General features: G+C 41.1%; 1 long non-coding RNA gene across 5 annotated transcripts in view; it reads left to right on the top strand.

Annotated features, from left to right (window-relative positions):
* Positions 1-3: 3 nt before the first annotated feature.
* Positions 4-12,090, top strand: part of LOC128316017 (uncharacterized) — a 214,345-nt gene continuing 202,258 nt past the window's right edge. For 2 of the 5 annotated variants that reach the window (XR_008299351.1, XR_008299349.1), the window contains exon 1: positions 4-682. This is a non-coding gene — a long non-coding RNA (uncharacterized LOC128316017). The remainder of the gene's footprint in view (positions 683-12,090) is intronic. The other 3 variants (XR_008299348.1, XR_008299347.1, XR_008299350.1) reach the window with 2 other exon arrangements.

Raw genomic sequence — 12,090 nt, 5'->3', positions numbered from 1 at the left:
AGATCATGTTTCTAAAACCCACAGTGGAGCCTGGTCTTGGGGGTGACCTATATGCACGAAAGTTATATTATTATGAAGTTTCATCTGCAAGGAGAACAGCTACATCATGATCATTTCTTTCCCTATTAGGTTATGGCCAGCTGCTTCTTTAAGAAAAAAAAAAGGACTCTATTAGACTCTGTATTAATGTAGGTTTCAGTTAATATTCTCCCCAAATCTGAGCCACGTGTTCCCATTAGGGTGCCATGAAGGGAGAGATCATCATAAAACACATATCTGGAGGCTGGGGCAGCCACGCCCACCATCTCGAAGGAGAGGCATTAGTGGTGGTTAATCACCTGTAAGGGCGCCTTCGTTCCTTTGCAGCTGCTGCTCCTTTTCCTAACAGCCACGCTCACGCTTGGAGGCGTTCTTAAAGGTCAGCTGTTCCTCCCTCAGCAGCTTAAAATTTCCACCACTCGTGGTCAGTGGTGTTCCCCCCCCCCCGCCCCGCCCCGCCCCGCCGCAAAACTACTATGGCCGCCCTTGAGCCAGACTACCTGTCCACCGCCCGCAGGGTAAAAAGTGTTGGTAGGGCAACTGCCGAAGGTCTGGACCCAGGAGCTAGTGCTGCTGTAATGTTTTCGAGCTTGGAAAAAGTGCAGCAGCTCTGACATAAGGGAAGAAAACTCTAGCCACAAAGGTAGGACCCTTGGTTTCAACATTCTTGGGTGAACGGTGCTGGGTTTTGGGTGATGCACAGCACAGACAGGCAGGGAGAGCTGGAAGCAGGTAAGCACAGCTCAAGGCGTTGTGTGTCTGTGAGATGGAGGCGATTCTCTTAGAGGCTGAGACAGCACTGGAGGTTTGGGGCCCGATGTTGTGTTTATCATTAATACTTCACAGCTGCCTGGCAGATAGTCGGGAGGCCACACGGTAGATTGGAAACAATGTGGACTTTGGAGTCAGGCATGATTTTGAATTCCAGATTAGCTGTTTGTAACCGTGCAACCTCTGTGAGGTATCTAACCTCTATGTGCTTCAGCTTTCTCCTCTGGAACCTTGTCTCCATTCCCTCTAATGATTATAGCATAACTCACTTACGAAGTGTTTCCTGTCCCTGTGAATCTGGGCTTGGCTAGCTTCGAGGTTTTAGTGCCCAAAGGACAAATGCTTCCTCCAGGAGGCACAGTGATATGTCTATTGAGTGTGGATATTGACAGAGCCACCTGGACACTCAGAGCTGCAGGAGTCACTACCAGGCAAATGGACAAAAATGAAAAACAACACAACCCACGTGTAAGACCGGAGTGATTGACGAAACTATCAAGGGAACGTTTCCTTGCCCAAGGAGGACGTAGAGAAATATGGATGGCAGATGTCTAGGGCTTCCCTTGGGTTCCGTCCTGTCCTGGGACTACTGTGTCCATAATCAAGGTTAGCAAAGTGCTCAAGTGGCACTCCCTAGGCAGTGTTACCCAGGGCTAACCCCATTGGGAATAAGGGTTTAGGGTACTGAGCCAGGTAAAGAGCCCCAGACAGCTAATGGGCTGGGTGAAGGAAAAGGGGGTGCAATAGCGAGTGAATACTTTAGTTACCAGTTTACTGCCCCTCAGCTCCAAATGGGCCCTTCACTGCCTTGATAGCGGAGCCACACTGTAAACCTTTCTCCTTTGCCGTCCGGCGCAATGCCAGCCTTTGCCAGTAGAGGGTGCTGGAGGGACATGGCAGGAAGCAGGGGCACCTTCCTGTTTGAAGTGAACTCCCGTTTGGTTGTCAGTGGAATATGTAGGACACAGAGTGGCGCTTACCCTCCAGCAAGTTGTGTTGCCAGTGCCCAGCCTGGCTGATTTGCTTGCGGGCACCCAGCAGGAGGCCTCACAGTGGACCCGCCTCAGCTCACCCACTTTGGACCAGGTCTGGCCCTAGGCATCTGGAGTGCTTCTCCACTATCTAGTAGGCTGGAGACTTGTCCTCTAGGAGATCTGAATCCCACTATGGGCAAGGGGCTGCCCTTCCAAGTTTGTTCCTTCGTTGGCTGCTCTCCCTCTGCCCTGTTCTCTATTAGTATATATTCTTGTAGATATTTCCTCGTATTAATCTTCCCTGATCAAATTCCTATGTAGTTTCTGTCTCTTGCCTGGACCCTGAGTGATAGAATTGGCATTGGAAGTGGTCCCAGAAGATAAATACCACACGCAAACACACACACACACACACACACACACACACACACCAATGGCATTTGGGGATTTGTCTAGGCTTAAGTGCAGTGCTCTGCTCCTTGCTAATGGAAAATGGGATGCTGGTAATATCTGGCATGCCATGGAATCCCAATTAATAAAGCTATCACTTGTGGTTAATTGTGATGCAATGTCACTGGATGCAAATGCCTTGAGATCTCAAGCAAGTGCTGGACTTGACTGTTAGAGCAGTAATGAGGACTAAAGAACAGAACTGTGGAGGTGGATTGCCCTGAATATACTAGAATATTTACAGAGAGGAAAGGACAAGTTCAGGCTCGTTAGCTCTCAGCCCAAATCACCATGTGACTATAGGAAGTCGGAGACCTTCTATTATAGCCCTGCAAGAACGATTACTTCTTGTAGTCACGGGGCTGATACTGCTAAATATCAGGTACAAAATTTAATTGTGTGGACTGTAGAGTTGTGAGTGCTAACTTCACAGTGTGGCAAGTTTCTTTCATTAAAGTTTAGGGCATTACTAGGAAAGAATGGGATCCCAAAACTTGGAATAGAAATGTCTGGTTAGACTGAGAAAACTAACGATCTTGAAGCCCAAGTCACCCCAAGCTTCCCTCGTCAGTGGAAGTATCTTGTCTGCCAAAATCTGAAGAGAGGTGCCTTCCTTTGCTTGAAACCTACGTGCTCACGTCAACCAGGGCAGATGCCTTGAAATGGGATGTCATTCTCCTCAAGACCCACCACAGCCATCCTTGTTACCATTCGCTTTATCACTAGGGTCAATTCTTAGCATGCTCTAGGGATGGAGATATACTGAGACCTGAGAAAAAGTAACCTAGACACTAAACAAATAGTAAGATTTTGCTAATCAGGAGACACTTGGAGAAGTTGCATAGGAATGGATTCTAAGGGTGTTAGACCTACCGTGGTTATAAATTTTCCTTTTTTTATGTTTATGAGGCTTTTTTGCATTCTGTATTTTGAAATTCTGGGGATACTGCACATCTGTGTGTGACTATTATGATCTTTGTGGATTATAATGTTTTAAAAATAAAAATACACCTCTTTGTTTTCTGTTAGTGATGTCTGCCTCAAACCGTATTGTCTGACATTATTATTGTGCTCCTCTTGGTATTTTTCTGGTATGTATTTTTTTGATCTCCTTATTTTCAACTTTGTGGTGCCATTTTATTTTAGGGGTATCTCTTGTAAATAGCTCCTAGCTTTGTTTCTCCTCCTACAAACCATCTGTTGGAGTCAGACATGTTTGGATTGACATACCATATTTTACCATGCTTCTTATTTTCTTGATTTGTTACTTTTCCTGTCTTTGATTAACTTCTTATTTGTTTGCTTTTGTTCCTGTTCCTGTTTTGATTTTGTTACTCAGGTCATTTAGGAAAAATACACTGTATTTTTCTAGTAGTTAATCTTACATTTTTGATAGGCATCTAAATATTTTTCTATCTTCCAGACTTAATCAGAATCTATAGCTTCCTATTGTACAAAATAACCATGTCTCCATGCTTTTAGTTCCTTCTCAATTTCATCCACTTCTCCTATTAAGATAATCTCGGGGGCACCTGGGTGGCTCAGTTGGTTAAGCTTTCTACTTTGGCCCAGGTCATAATCTCACCAATCATGACTTTGAGCCCCGTGTTAGGTTCTGTGCTGATAGCTCAGAGCCTGAGGCTTGCTTCAGATTCTGTCTCCCTCTCTCTCTGCCCCTCCCCCCCTCAAATATATATATATATATATATATATATATATATATATATATATATATACACACATATACATATATATGTGTATATATATATACACACACACATATGTATATATATACATACATACACACACATATATACATATATATATATATATAAAATTATATATATAAAGACAATAGTTCTAGGGTTATTTTTTTTCTGTAAAGAAGAAGTTTTAGAGCTTTTTTGTTTTTTTAATTGCTTTGATTACCCTTGCTTTCTATATTCGAGGTCTTCTTTCTGGATTTATTTTTTTCTTTAGCGAGAGAATATCTCCTAGTATTACAGAAGGTGTTTATGGATGCTAAACTTTAGATTCTTGTGTATGTGGGTATTTCCACTCATTTGAGTTCTGCTTTGGCTGCTTGGTCCATCAACAACTGAGATTTAGGTTAAGACCTCTCGTTAAGAATGTAGATTTTTCTATTTCTCCTTGTACTGTGTTGCTGTGGCTTTATATATTGAGGCCATTTTATTGGACATACAGTTTTGGAATTTTTAAATATATTTGTGAATTGAACTTTTTGAAAAATCATTGAGATTAATTTTTCTGGTAATGCTTTTTGCTTACAATTTATCTTGTCTGGTGTTTATAGAGCCACCAGAACTACCTTTTTAAAAAATCTTCATTTTCAGGGGTGCCTGTGTGCTTGGTCGGTTGAGCGTCTGACTTCAGCTCAAGTCATGGTCTCACAGTCCGTGAGTTCGAGCCCCACGTAGGGCTCCGGGCTGACAGCTCAGAGCCTGAAGCCTGCTTTGGATTCTGTGTCTCCCTCTCTCTCTGCCCCCTCCACTACTCACGCTCTGTATCTTTCTCTCAAAAAAAAAAAAAAAAACATTAAAAATAATCTTCATGTTGAATATGGCTCTCTTATATACTGCATATAGTTGGATATTTTCCTTGTTTACATCTAATATAATTATATGTGCTTTAAATGTATATTTCAGTTAACTTTCCCCAACGTTTGATTTTGGAAAATTTCAAATCTACAGAAAATTTGCAAGGAAAACTACCAATTAGATTCACCAATCATTGGTACTCTGCTAAATTCTGTGTATGAATCTGTGTGTATGCAAATTCATAAATACATACACTTAAGTATTTTTTTAAAAATTTTTTTTCAACATTTATTTATTTTTGGGACAGAGAGAGACAGAGCATGAACGGGGGAGGGGCAGAGAGAGAGGGAGACACAGAATCGGAAACAGGCTCCAGGCTCTGAGCCATCAGCCCAGAGCCTGACGCGGGGCTCGAACTCACGGACCGCGAGATCGTGACCTGGCTGAAGTCGGACGCTTAACCGACTGCGCCACCCAGGCGCCCCAGTATTTTTTAAACTTGATGAGAGCTGAGCCTTTATTTCTGAAGAACCATGGACCTTCTCCTACCACAATATAATGATCCACTTTGGAATTTTAACACTGATACAACATTATCATCTAATAGTTCATATTTAGATATCCTCAATTGTCCCAATGAGGTCTTTTAAAAATTTTCCTCCACTCAGGATCCAACGAAGGGTCTTGAACTCCATTTAGTTTTCACTAATATAGAAGAGAGACCCAGACTTTGTTTTGTTTTGTTTTGTTTTTCCATCTCAGTGTCTGTGTGTCTGTCTGTTGTTGATCTCTTTTTTCAAGAATCCAGCGTGCTGGTTTTGCAGGATATTGCTCTATTTGTATTTGTCTGACTCCTTCCCTCTTTAGGTCTGGGTAAATAGTTCTGGCAGGAATACTACACAGATGATGCTGTGTTCTCATCAGTGAGTGTGTTAGGGGCGAATAGTATAGTTTATCCCGTTATAATATGTTTGATCCCTTGGTTAAGGTAGGTGTCTGTCGGGTTTCTCTACATTGTGGTCCCCAGCAATCTCTTACCCCATATTTCATCTTCCGTTGGTGATTTTTACTGTTGCAAAACAATGGTTTTCAATTTCTATCTTTCCTTCTCCACCTGGTTGTTGGCATTCTAAAGAAAAGCTTTCCCTTTCTCTCTTCTCTTGTCCCATCCCTTTTAAAATAAAGTTTTAGGAGGTGCCTGGGTGGCCCAGTTGGTAAAGCACCCGATTCTTGATTTTAGCTGAGGTCATGAGCTGGAGCCCCATGTGGGGATCCACCCTGGGTGAGTCTGCTTGAGATTCTCTCCCTCTTCCCCTGCCCCACCCCCATGTGCATATGCATCCTGTCTCTCTGTCCTCCCCCCCCCCCCCCAAAAAAAAAGGGTTCAGGATCAGGGTGGATTTGTGGATGAGTTGTTGATTCAGTATTGTGATCAATTCCTGTCATGACTCATTTTGAAGTTAAATTACCCATGGTCTGGCCATCTTGAGCTCTTTCAAGCTCCCAGTATCAGGGGGGCCCATTCTGTGACATTACCCACCAGGTGTGAGAGCACTTCTTTACTCTCTGGTCAAGATCTTCAGAGCTTCTCTTTTAACTTACCCTGTCTCAGCCCTGAAATCCTTCTCTTCTCCAAGATGTCATAATGTTCAACCGAGGTCTGGATGCTAGAGGCACTTTGGGTACAGAGATGAGGTTGCTTCCAGCTCCTTCTGTGGAAAGCTAAGAAATCTCAAGTTATACTAATGCAGTTTCTTTTTCTTTTAATGTTTTATTTATTTATTTGAGAGAGAGAGAGAGAGAGAGAGAGAGAGAGAGAGAGAATGAAGTTGGGAGGGGCACAGAGAGAGGGAGAGAAGGAATTCCAAACAGGCTCCATGCTGTCAACAGGGAGCCCGATGGGGGATCCATCTCACAAACCTCGAGATCCTGACCTGAGCCGAAATCACGAGTTGGACATTTAACTTACTAAGCCACCCAGGTGACCGTATACTAATGAGGTTTCTAATTCTATCCTAATACTACAGGACTTTTTTTTTCTTCTGTCCACCTTTGATACTTGTACCTGTCTTCTCCCACAATGAGAACCTGGGTTCCCAACAATATATTTGTTCAGTCCTGTGATTCATTCAGAATATTTCATGATGGCTTCATCAACAACAAACTAAGTCACTTAAAAAATTTCTTTGCAGCTTTCTTTTTGTCCTTAGGACTAAACTGTATTCCATTGAGGGTGTATTGTCAGAGTACTGTGCTCAGAAATTGTTTGGATTAGTATTTTTCCTTCTGTGTAATTAGGTGTATAATTATGAATACGGCCAATGTGATAGATAGTTGGGTTCTTTTGTTTCTATTTGCATTCAACTTTCATGTTTTCCCCATTCATGTTTAAATTTATTTTTTGAATGCATAAAATATTAACATGGTTCAAGAGTCAAAACTATGTGAAAAGGTATACTTACAAGTCTCGTTCCTTTCTCTATCACTTCTTCATAGATACCAACCCCCTGTACCCCCATAGGACACTGATTTTATTTCTCATTTATGCTTTATTTTTCAAAAATAAGCATGCTCATTTCTATTCTTTCTTTCTTCCACAAAAGGTGATAGGTAATTTTTTTGCCTCTTGCTTTTTTTCATGTATAAGGTGATGATATATATATATGTGTGTGTGTGTGTGTGTATACACATATATGTGTATATGTGTATATGTGTATATATACATATGTATATAATTTTTTTTAATGTTTATTTTTGAGGGACAGAGAGAGACATGGCACAAGTGGGGGAGGGGCAGAGAGAGGGAGACACAGAATCCAAAGCAGGCTCCAGGCTCTGAGCTATCAGCCCAGAGCCTGACGTGGGGCTTGAATTCACAAGCTGTGAGATCATGACCTAAGCCAAAGTTGGATGCTCAGCCGACTGAGCCACTCAGGGACCCCGATTTTCAGGATATATATTTTTAAGCTTATAGAGATTTTCCTCATTCTTCTGTATGTTTCAATTAAATAAAGTGTGATCACTTTTTCATCTGCCTTAAATCTAACTTTACTTTGTGCTTTGTTCTCCTGTGTTGTGGAACTGTTTCCTGCGTCTGTTAATTTTTTTAAAATTCCATTTTTCCTCTACTAGTTGAGGCATTATACACTTTTTCTATTCCTTTTACATCTTATCCTAAAAATCACAACCTATCAAGTTGTGGTATCAACATAACAAGTCTAAAGTTAATTGGTAACTGTACCCTCCTTTCAGAAAAGTAATGACCTTTCTATAGTTAGAACCCACGAGACCTAGTTTATGTGTTCAAGGTTTTTTTACATGACTTCACAAATCCTTTTCACTTCTCTGATCATCAATTTTGGATCGTATTTGCTGCTACCCAATGGGCATTTGTTAGATTTTCCATTGTTTGGGTGATAAGCTTTTTGTTTTCTGAAAATGTCTTTATTTCACCTTGGTTCTAGAAATATTTTCACTCTGAATTTTAGGTTGATCATGATCTTCAACATACTAAAAGATTATTCTGTTTTCTGTCTTGTTGCTGTCAGTCCAACACTCTTTTTAAGAAAATCTGTTGTTTTTTCTCAGATATGATATCGGAGTATCCTCCTTATCCCTGGTATTTAGAAGTTTATGCTGTGTCTAGGTATGGACTGATTTTTATTTATCACAATTAGAATTCACTGAGCTTCTTGAGTCTGGATTGGTGAAGGAAAATTCTCAGCCATATTTCTTTGAATGTGGTCTCTGTGCTACCCTTTTCTTTGGGGACCCTGAATACCCTTGACTTTAACATCTGTACCTTTTACTTCTTCCTGGTTTTCCTGTTTGTCTCCCTGGGCTACAATCTGGATAACTTGTTTTGATTTTTAACCCTATTCATGATCTTCTGTTGACTCATCCACTGAATTCTTCACTTTGGTGATCACATTTTTTAAATCCAGAAGTTCTACTTGATTCTCTTTCTCATTTGCAAGATCACTGGATAAAAATTTCCTGTTCCCTGCAGATGCATAGCTTACATGTTTCGTTAAACATAATCAGAATTCTTACAGTCAGGCCAAATCTTGTGTGGGTTTGTGTCCTAGGGTGTGTGTGTGTGTGTGTGTGTGTGTGTGTGTGTACGTGTGCATGTGCACACATGCATGCATACATGATTGATTCTGCTTTTCTCCCTGAAGATAACTTGTTTTTAGCATACATCCTCATCATCAATTCCAGACTATTGTACTCGGAACTATCTCTAGGAACCGGTGGAGAACTAGACCAAATCTACAGTCTTCCAGAGAGCATTTGAGTTGGGTTCTGCTTGGCACCTGAGGGTGATTGCAGTCCAGGCCCACTCTGATCCTACTTCAAGCCTTGAGTTCTGGGTCTATCTTGGTTATAAGATCTCACAGAAGGCCTGGATTCCTCTGGTTCTTCCTTCTGTTTGGGTCCTAGCTTATTGAGGTGACAGTCTCCCATTAGACATTCCATTTTGTGTGAGTCTTAGCTTTGACATATGGCCCTTTTGTGACCCAACTTCTTTAACAATGCAAGTTGAAGTCTAATGAGAGCAAAGCTTTCCTCAGGACAAAAGTGGCTTCTGTGTTCATTTATCTCTGGAGTTCCTTTTGTTCTGGTTATTTCTAACTGTGTTGTTAGCACCTCTTTCTTTTAAGAAATGTGTGGGGTTTTTTTTTGTTTGTTTGTTGGTTTTTTAACATTTTGCCAAGAGATTTTAGGTTTGTGTTTGTTTGTTTTGTTATCAAGAGGGCTTGTCCAAATACCCTAGCCTGTTATTACAGAGGCTCTGAAGTCTTACGGTTTCCTTTGACAATTTATTTGTCTACTCTGACTTTTGGAGGGTGGATATTCTTGAATTTTTGGTCTGCTGGTAGCACTTTATTTTCCAGTGCTGCGTGTGTCTAGAACGTATATAAAGTGAGAGAATGAAGCTATTCTGTGCCAGGTACCTTACTGAGTGCTTTATAATTAGTTCTTACAACAACTTCAGGAGATGGGGTGGTGGTAGCTATTGTTTTTCCCACTTTATATAAGAGGAAAATGAGGTTCAGTAACTTTACCAAGGTCCTCAAACTAGCAGGTGGCCAAGCCATAGCCTCAAGCCAAGGTCTGATGTCACAGCCTGGGCTCCTAACCACTTCATCCTGAAACATCCCCATTTATAGCAATTTAGCAAGTTACTGTAATCAAAATCATTACAATTGTCATCACAGAACTCAATTTTGACTTTGTATACACAGAAACAATTCTGACTCCGTATGTATAGATCCTGTAATGTTGATGGCATTGTTAGTCCAAGTCACGATTCTTCTCAATCCTTAGCTTGAGTCTATGTAATGTTCACAGGTCTGTGGGTCTCACCTCAACACAGTAACTCAGACCAGGTCAATCTTCAGGGCAACACCATTTCTACTTTGGTTTTGGTTCTTTCTTTCCCTATGCATTTAGTGCAGAAGGAGGAAATAGGCTCATTTGCTAAGAGTGCCATCATACTGGAATCTTGTGTTATGCAATCTGTTTTTAAAAAATAAAAAGCTATTGAGGCCATGAATTTTCCTCTTTGATTTGGGCCGTTCCTGTGGGGTTTTATGAAATTTTACAGTCTAGTGGTTAGAGATGTGGGCCTTAGAACTAGGATGTCTGGGTTCAAATTCTGAGTCTGCCACTAAATACCTCTGTGACCTGGGGCAAGCTATTTGAGCTCTGTGTGTCTGTTTCCTCACCTGAAACATGGAGATAAAGACATCTACCTCATAGAGTGATGAGGATTAAGTATAAAGTAGTGTTAAGAAAAAGTGACACACAAGTAACAATTAAATGCTAATAGTTAATAGTTTTATTATTTCTGAACAGTCTGTAACTTTAGGGCTTATTTTTTTTTGTTCTTAACCAAGAATTTTGTTAAAATTTTCTCGTGGTTGATAAGTGCATATTTTGTTTTCGCTTATTTCCGGTTTTATTGCATATTAGAGGTCTTAAAAGGCTTTCAGTAATCTACTACCCAAACAAATTTTTGTTCCAGAAGTATTTGAGAATGTCTGTTTTCAGAATACAAAGTTAGTAGTATACATACATATCTCTATTAAATCCTCTTTGTTCATGTTAAGTTTTTAAACTTTTTAGTCTACTCGATCTGAAAATCAAATTCTCCACAAAATCTCTAGATATATGTAGTTTGGGTTTCGGTCTGTCTCTGTTTCTCTCTCTTTTATAAAATTTTTATGTATTTATTTTTAATGCTTATTTGTTTTTGAGAGAGAGAGACAGAGCATGTGCAGGGGAGGGGCAGAGAGAGAGGGAGACGCAGAACCTGAAACAGCTCCAGGCTCTGCACTGTCAGCACAGAGCTTGATGTGGGGCTCGAACCCACAAACGTTGATATCATGACCTGAGCTGAAGTTGGCACTTAACCAACTGAGCCACCCACCCAGGCACCCCGTCTGTGTCTCTTTTAAATACTGCTCTGTAGTTAGTGGATTTTTCTCCCCTCTGCTCAGGGAAATATTTTCCTATTCAGGTATCCCTTTTCTTCCCTTTCCTTACTGTTCTCTCAGAATACCTGAAAGTCAAATTCGGGCTTAAGATTTGAAAGCTGTTTTTAGGAGCCAGAGGAGCCCATGATGGACTGAGCAAGCACTCACTGGCTTGTCGTCAGCAGAAACCAGCATTACCACGTTGAGATACTGAAGTGAGAAGGTGGTAGAAACCGATGCTATTAAGCTTCTCACCCTTGCTTATTTTTAAACCACACTATATCTTTGGCTTGAAATAATACAGCAATCTTGCTCTTCCTCTTGGAGCCTGAGGAGGAAGCCCAAAGAACCAATGGAAAAAAAAAATTCTACGTGAAGAGACAAGAAGAGGTAAGAACATTTTCCCAAACCTTATTGGTCAAGGGCAGCCCGCTGTCTCATGGGGTGCCTCTGTGCAGGTTGTGTTCCTGAAGCTCAGGAGAGAGAGGCGCCTGCTTATTCTCGGGCTTCTGTAAGAATTTTCCTCTCCACACTCTAACCTGTGAAAGTAGCTAGGCAGCAAGGAGATAAAAGTGCTGAGGATGTGACTGTTTTCTTGCAACTCTTTGTCTCTTTCTACCTACACAGAGCAAAGCAGCTCTCCTATGGGGATTTAGCTTCAAAAGCAAAGCATTCTTGTCTGCTTCTCGGCCTCCATTATTAGCAGTAATGGAAGGGCCCTGTTTTCTAAGGCTACAAAATCAAGGAAGCACAACCTCTGCATTTAACTACCCGTGCCGAACCTCCTGCCTTGAATGCCTTCCCCTTGAATCGAAG

Source organism: Acinonyx jubatus, chromosome B3 (assembly GCF_027475565.1).
Source record: "Acinonyx jubatus isolate Ajub_Pintada_27869175 chromosome B3, VMU_Ajub_asm_v1.0, whole genome shotgun sequence".
Taxonomy (NCBI): domain Eukaryota; kingdom Metazoa; phylum Chordata; class Mammalia; order Carnivora; family Felidae; genus Acinonyx; species Acinonyx jubatus.
The sequence above is the reverse complement of the archived record's forward strand: the minus strand, read 5'-3'. Positions and strand labels throughout refer to the sequence as shown.